The 8,368-nt window shown below is 40.0% G+C and overlaps 1 non-coding gene across 1 annotated transcript; it reads left to right on the top strand.

The window, feature by feature from the left end:
* Positions 1 to 7,143: 7,143 nt before the first annotated feature.
* Positions 7,144 to 7,247, top strand: LOC130972097 (small nucleolar RNA R71). Its single transcript, XR_009083296.1, has one exon. It is a non-coding gene; the product is annotated as a small nucleolar RNA R71 (small nucleolar RNA).
* Positions 7,248 to 8,368: the final 1,121 nt, after the last annotated feature.

The raw sequence follows: 8,368 nt of genomic DNA, 5'->3' as shown, positions 1-8,368 counted from the left end.
TTAACCTCCAGTTTGAGGTCAAACTGGAGGTTAAACGTGGAATGAAGAAAACACCCTGGAGGAAGGAAATGGTCGAACACGTTTAACCTCCAGTTTGAGGTCAAACTGGAGGTTAAACGTGGAATGCTCCTGGTGCCTCTCTTGCTTCTGGCGTTTAACCTCCAGTTTAAGGTTAAACTGGAGGTTAAACGTGGAATGCTTCTTGGTGAGAAAGAAAAGTGTCGAACACGTTTAACCTCTAGTTTAAGGTTAAACTAGAGGTTAAACGTGGAATGCTCCCTTGGTTCAAATCATCATTCTGGCGTTTAACCTCCAGTTTAAGGTTAAACTGGAGGTTAAACGTGGAATGCTTCTTAGTGCCCTTTCTCATTCTGGCGTTTAACTTCCAGTTTAAGGTCAAACTGGAGGTTAAACGCCAGTTACAGCATTTCCTCTCTTCTCATGATTTTGGTGTTTAAGCTCCAGTTTAACCTTAAACTGGAGCTTAAACGTCCCATTTGATATTCAAGCTTCCTTAATTGATTTTGTTGCTTCCTTGCCTAGCCTCTTCTTCCCTGAAATCATCCAAACAATTGCATCAAAGTCTTGCAAAATTTCATGAGAAATCATCCATTCATAGTATTCAAGTAATATAACTAAAAACTCATGAATTTGCATCATAATCATAATGTTTTGGATGGTTCATTGCTTTGTTGTTCATTTAACCATTCTTGGTTATTTTAAGCTCAAGAAAATGCATAAAACAACTAAAACTAACAAAAAAATGCTAGTGAAACTAGCCTAAGATGCCTTGGCATCACAACACCAAACTTAATACTTGCTTGTCCCTAAGCAAGTCCTGAGATATTTGAGAGGAAAGTATGAGACAGAAAGCAATTACATTGGCTATATTAGCAAGCATTTGAAGTTCATCAGAAGGGTTTTATGCAGAAAGTTGCAGCATCACTTTTTCATTCTTATCAGGTAGAATCATCACTTTTTCATTGCATACATCAAACACTGCTATGGCCTCTTGTTATTCTTATGTCCTTGGCACTTTTTCTTTCTTTGTTTTTCTTTTTCTTAGAGCTCTTTGCTCCTTGTTTGCTCAGTGTCATGTTTTGCACAAGCCTTTGGCATTTTCTTTTTCTTATCAGTGCATTACACATATCCACTACAGGCATTTTAGTTCACATTTCTTCTTGAGACATTGGTGCCCAGCACCTCTTTGTGTGACTAAATGTTTTGTATTTAGGTTGCTCTTGATAATGGACTTTTGGTCGATAATCCCGGGTTAGTTAACCCAAGTTACCAAGTGTTGAAACACTCCATAGAACCTATTCATCCAAGCAGATCCTAGTACATAAACACCACAGGCATATGTCTCAAAAGTTCAAACCATTGGTGCCTAGCTTTATTTTCTTAATTTTTTGATTGCCCCTTTTCAGTGGCTTTTCTTTTTCTTTTTCTTTCTTTTTCATGGCCAAATACATTTATTCATCAAGATCCATAGACAGTATTCAACTTCTACACAAAAAATGATAATTCTACACTCAATTTCCAGTGAGCTAACTTAACAATCAAGCATGCATACCACCACTTAATTCTACTTGATTTGTCACTAATTGAGCCAAGTTACTTTTGTTCAAACTTTTCTTTTAATTTTTGGAAACAGAACAAGCATGGCAAGCATTTGTTTAAGAAGGTGAAGTTATATCCAAACATCTAGGCATTCACTTTATTCAAAGCAATAAATAGACAAACATACTAAAAACTTCACATTCCAGAAAGATTCAACAATTTCAGTTTAAACCAGAACACGCATGCTTTTGTTTGCCTTTTAAAGAAAGGTCAAGTAACAACACCACCTTGTGAAATTTCTTGTTTTCTCTTTATTGCCAGGAAACAATTTGATTTCTCCTTCTTCTACTAGTTGTTGCATCATGTTCTTTCTAAGATCCTTGTTTCCTTTCCTGCAAAGAGTGATGAAGTTGCTTGTTTCTCAAGCACTTGAATGGTTAGCTCACTATATATGGGCAAGTGTCTGAGTCTTAAGTTGGTGTGTGAACACCAAACTTAGTCTCCTACTTAATCCTCTGCTCTTTGAGTCCTTGAATTCTCCTTGGAATGAAGTTGCTGCTAAGGATTTTAAGCATTTCTGTGATTGCTTAGAATGGTTGTTCCTTTCATATAATTCAAAGGTTGTTGTGTTCAGTTAATCTGTATGGTGGAACACCAAACTTAGAGTCACACATTCCCCTTTGAATTATTGATCCACAAATTCATTGTTTGGTGTGAAACACCAAACTTAATTCTTTGCAATGCACAGAAACTACTTCACCTTTTTATTGAAACAAATAAAAGAAACAGTGAAGGAGTATTACCTCAGGTTGGGTTGCCTCCCAACAAGCGCTTCTTTAACGTCACTAGCTTGACGGTTGTCCTCCTCAGTTGAGGTGATATTTAACCTTGTCCTTCTCCTCCACATCTCCCAAGTAATGTTTGAGTCTTTGACCATTCACAGTGAAGGTTCGTTGTGACTTTTCTTCCATGATTTCTACTTGTCCATATTGGGAGACCTTGGTGACAAGGAATGGTCCAGACCACCTTGATTTTAGCTTCCCTGGGAATAGCTTCAGCCTAGAATTGTAGAGCAATACTTTTTGTCCCTCTTCAAATTTCCTTGGGGCTATGTTGCTGTCATGCTTCTTCTTTGCTCTTTCTTTGTAAATTTTGGCATTCTCATAAGCTTCAGCTCTGAATTCTTCCAACTCTTGAATTTGCAACATCCTTCTTTCTCCAGCAGCTTTGCTGTCCAAGTTCAAGAATTTCAAGGCCCAGAATGCCTTGTGTTCCAACTCCAGTGGCAAATGGCAAGCTTTTCCATATACTAGTTGGTAAGGGGACATTCCAATTGGTGTTTTGAAAGCTGTCCTATATGCCCAGAGAGCATCGTCTAGCTTAATCGACCAGTCCTTCCTTGAAGTTCCCACAATTTTTTCCAGGATCATTTTGAGTTCCCTATTAGATATTTCGGCTTGCCCACTTGTCTGCGGATGGTATGGTGTGGCTACCTTGTGTTTGACTCCATATTTTAGAAGCAATGCCTCTAATGGTTTGTTGCAGAAGTGGCTTCCTCCATCACTGATGATTGCTCTTGGAACCCCAAAATGGCAAAAAATGTGTTTTCTGAGGAAGTTCATGACTACCTTGCTATCATTGGTTGGAGTTGCTATTGCTTCAACCCATTTGGAGACATAATCTACTGCCACAAGAATGTAATTATTTGAGCATGAGGTGGGAAAGGGTCCCATGAAATCTATTCCCCATACATCAAACAATTCAAGTTCCAGAATGAATTGTTGTGGCATTTCATTTCTTCTTGGCAGGTTTCCAGCTTTCTGGCATTCATGACAGTGTTTCACCAGTTCCTTTGCATCTTTGAAGATAGTAGGCCAATAAAAACCACACTGCAACACCTTAGCTGCTGTTCTTTCTCCTGCAAAATGTCCTCCATAAGTGGATCCATGGCAATCCCATAAGACTTCCCTTCCTTCTTCCTCTGATATGCACCTTCTGAGTATGCCATCTGAACATTTTTTGAACAAGTATGGTTCGTCCCAGATGAAGTATTTGGCATCATTTACCAATTTCTTCCTTTGATGCTTGTTAAATTCCAACGGCAAACTCCCAGTGGCCTTGAAGTTTGCTATGTCTGCAAACCAGGGTGCTTTGTGAATTACCATGAGTTGTTCATCAGGAAAGCACTCATTTATATGTGTGCTTTGTGTGCTTCCTTCTTCACATGGTATCCTTGATAAATGGTCTGCCACCTTGTTCTCTACACCCTTCTTGTCTTTGATTTCAATGTCAAATTCCTGCAACAAAAGAACCCATCTAATAAGTCTTGGTTTGGATTCTTGTTTAGCAAGTAAGTATTTTAAAGCTGAATGATCAGTGAAGACAATGACTTTAGATCCAATGAGATAGGATCTAAATTTGTCAAATGCAAAAACTATTGCCAAGAGTTCTTTTTCAGTGGTTGTGTAATTCCTTTGGTTATCATTCAAGACTTTACTGGCATAATAAATCACATGTACCAAATTGTCTTTCCTTTGTCCTAACACTGCCCCAATAGCAAGGTCTGATGCCTCACACATCAGTTCAAAAGGTAAGTTCCAATCAGGTGGGGCAATGATAGGTGCAGAGGAAAGTTTTTGCTTCAAAAGTTCATAGGCTAGCATGCAATTTTCATCAAATACAAAGGGTGTATCAGAGACAAGCAAGTTACTCAAAGGTTTCGCTATTTTAGAAAAGTCTCTAATAAACCTTCTGTAAAAGCCAGCGTGTCCCAAAAAACTCCTAACTGCCTTGACATTACTTGGTGGAGGTAGTTTCTCAATGAGTTCCACCTTAGCTCTGTCCACCTCAATGCCTCTATTGGAGACTTTGTGGCCAAGGACTATTCCTTCTGTGACCATGAAATGACACTTTTCCCAGTTTAATACTAGGTTGGTCTCTTGGCATCTCTTAATAACCAAGGCAAGGTGGTGTAGGCAGCTAGGAAAAGAATTTCCAAACACAAAAAAATCATCCATGAAAACTTCAATACACTTTTCGATCATGTTCGAAAAGATGGACAGCATGCACCTTTGGAAAGTTGCAGGTGCATTGCATAATCCAAAGGGCATGCGTCTATACGCAAACACTCCATATGGACAAACAAATGATGTTTTCTCTTGATCTCTTGGATCAACTACTATCTGATTATAGCCTGAGTATCCATCCAGGAAGCAATAGTAAGCATGTCCTGCAAGCCTTTCAAGCATCTGATCCATGAATGGGAGTGGGAAATGATCTTTTCTGGTGGCTTTATTGAGCTTCCTGTAGTCTATGCACATCCTCCACCCAGTGACAGTTCTTGTGGGTATGAGTTCGTTCCTCTCATTTGGCACCACAGTTATACCACCTTTCTTTGGAACTACATGGATGGGACTAACCCATGGGCTATCAGAAATGGGGTAGATTACCCCTGCCTGCCATAACTTCATGACCTCCTTTTGTACCACTTCTTTCATGGCGGGATTCAATCTTCTCTGAGCTTGAATGGAGGGTCTAGCATCCTCTTCTAACAAGATTTTATGCATGCATATGGATGAACTTATCCCCTTCAAATCAGCTAGGGTCCATCCAATGGCATCTTGATGGGTTTGTAGCACCTTGATCAATTCTTCTTCCTGTTCTTGGCTCAGGGCAGAGCTAATGATAACAGGATAGCTCTCATCACTACCCAAGTATGCATACTTGAGATTAGGGGGCAATGCTTTGAGCTCAGGTTTTGGTGCTTCCTTTTCTTCTTTCACTCTTTCTGGCATGCTTGGCATGGTTGTTTCAGCAGCCTTGATGTCACTAACTTCCATATCCTTGGTGAACTCCTCCTCTGCCACTTCCTTTGTTGTTTCCTCAAAGGTTTCTTGTATTGCAATGTCCACTACATCCACCCTCATGCATTCCTTTAGTGATTCTGATGGATAGCTCATTACCTTGAACACGTTAAACACCAATTTCTCATCATGTAGTCTAAGGGTGAGCTCACCCTTTTGGACATCTATGATGGCTCCAGCAGTAGCCAGGAAGGGTCTTCCCAGGATTATAGAAGCTTTGGCTTCTTCCTCCATATCTAACACCACAAAATCAGCAGGAAATATAAAATCTCCCACTTTCACCAATAAATCCTCAACTATCCCATGAGGGAATTTAAGAGTTCGATCTGCCAATTGGAGGGCCATTCTTGTTGGTTTGGCTTCCTCAATCTTCATTCTTCTCATCATTGTTAGAGACATCAAATTGATACTGGCCCCTAAGTCACACAAGGCTTTTTCCACCATGACTTCTCCTATGATGCAGGGAATTTTGAAACTGCCTGGATCCTTTAATTTCTGAGGCAATTTGTGTTGAATGATGGCACTGCATTCTTCAGTCAACAACACAGTTTCCTCATTTCTCCAGCTTCTCTTCTTGGTCATTAATTCTTTTAAGAATTTTGCATAGAGTGGCATTTGCTCTATTGCCTCAGCAAACGGAATGTTAATTTGAAGCTTCTTGAAAATCTCCAAAAATCTGGAGAATTGCCCATCCTTTTCTCTTTTCATCAAACGTTGAGGATATGGTGCTTTGGGTGTGTAAGGCTTCAGGACTTCTTTTTCTTTTTCTTTTGTTGCAGACGGTGTAGAAGATTGTCCCTGTTCCTTGTCTCTCACATTTTCTTTTTCTTCATCCTCTGTGGTTTCCTTTGAGATCTCCTTCAGCTTCGTTCCACTTCTGAGGGTTATAGCCTTACATTCTTCCCTTGCAATAGCCTTGGCAGCATGAGAAACGCTTGGCCCAGGAGTTTGCTTAGACAAGTACTCAATTTGATTTTCTAGCTTCTGGATGGCAGCTCCTTGGTTTTGCAAGTTGGAATTTACTTCTTCTTTAAAGGCTTTCAATTCGGTTATGTCTTGACTCATGGTTGCAAGCATTCTTTCTATCCTGTTTAATTGATCTTGAAATTGTTGGTTCGGATTGGATTGGGCAGGTTGGTGATTTTGGCCATGATGTGGTGGTTGGGAATAAGTGTTTTGTGTGGCTTGGTATGATCGTTGGTTGGAGTTTTGGTATGTGGAATTGTTGTGTTGGTTATGGCTATAAGATTTGTGGTTTTGTGGTTGGGTTTGCTGGTTTCCCCACCCAAAGTTTGGGTGGTTTTTCCATCCTGGGTTGTAAGTGTTGGAATGTGGATCATATGATTGCCTTTGTTGATTTCCCACATAGTTGGCCTCTTCCCAATCACCTCCTTCAATGCTTACTTCTTCTTGATCTTGTGTGTGTATTGCAGCTACTTGCTTTGTGTCTAATTTCCTGGTGAGCTCTGCTAGTTGCTTGGCAAACACCTTGTTTTGGGCTAGAATTGTATCAACATGGTTCAGCTCCATGACTCCCTTAGTGTTGTGCCTCTCTGAAACATAGTAGTATTCATTCTCAGCCACTGTCTCAATCACTTCAATGGCTTCTTCCACAGTCTTTTTCCTGTTCAATGAACCTCCTGATGAATGGTCTACAGCCTTCCTTGATTCATAAGAAAGTCCATCATAGAAAATATGCAATTGCACCTATTCAGGGAACATGTTGGGTGGACATTTCCTTGTCAATTCTTTGAACCTCTCCCATGCCTCGTAGAGCGTCTCACCATCTTGTTGTCTAAAAGTCTGAACCTCAGATCGAAACCTATTGACCTTTTGTGGGGGGTAGAAACGTGCCAGAAACTTGCTCTCCACCTCATCCCAGGTTGTTAGGCTGTCCCTTGGGAATGATTCCAGCCACTTAGCTGCCTTGTCCCTAAGTGAAAATGGGAACAAGAGCAGTTTATAGGCATCTTCCTGGACTCCATTGGACTTTACAGTGTCGCAAATTCTCAGGAATTTTGTAAGATGTTGGTTTGGGTCTTCATTAACACTCCCACCAAATGAACAATGGTTCTCCACCAATGATATTAACTGTGGTTTGAGTTCAAAATTATTGGCCTGAATGGGTGGTTTCTGAATGCTGCTTCCACAATTCCCAGAGGTTGGGTTTATGTATGAACCAAGAACCCTCCTCTCAGGAATAGCATTGTTTCCATCAGCCCTCTCATGGTTGTGAAATTCTCTATCCATGTTGAGATCTAGAGCTTCCTCAAAGTTGTCCTCAGATTCTCCTTCAGATTCTTCTTTTCCCAGTACTCTCTTCCCTCTTGCTTCCCTTCTAAGTCTATGAAGGGTCCTCTCTGGTTCGGTATATCGAGGAGTTGATATTTCTCCTCTCCTACCTGTCATACAAGAACACACCACAAGCAACAAACAAGTGGAATACTCTTGGTTAATGGAAGAGTATTGGTTAGAGCAGTTGAGGAATTAATTCAAATAGTTAGTGGGTCAGTGAGTTAGTTGCTTGAAATTAAAGGCATAAAGAAAGAAAAGCAAATAACAGAGTGCAGAAATTAAAATTCAGCAAGTAACTTGAACTAAATTAACAAAACAAGAAAAATGCTCAATCTAGTTAACTTCCAATTTGAGAATTGTCAATCGAAAACCAATCCCCGGCAACGGTGCCATAAACTTGATGTTGCATAAACTTGATATGCTACGATTTAGGAAATTGCACAATCGGCAAAATTCCTTCCGGCAAGTGCACCGGTTATCGTCAAGTAAAAACTCACAATAGAGTGAGGTCGAATCCCACAAGGATTGGTTGAATGAGCAATTTGGATTAGAAGTGTGTTCTAGTTGAGCGGATCAAGATTTAGATGAGAATTGCAGAATCTTAAATTGCATGAATTAAAGAGCAAGAAATTAAAGTGCTGAAATTAAAA

The sequence above is a fragment of the Arachis stenosperma genome, chromosome 3, assembly GCF_014773155.1.
Source record: "Arachis stenosperma cultivar V10309 chromosome 3, arast.V10309.gnm1.PFL2, whole genome shotgun sequence".
NCBI lineage: Eukaryota > Viridiplantae > Streptophyta > Magnoliopsida > Fabales > Fabaceae > Arachis > Arachis stenosperma.
Note: the sequence above shows the minus strand (reverse complement) of the source record. Positions and strands in the feature narration are given on the sequence as shown.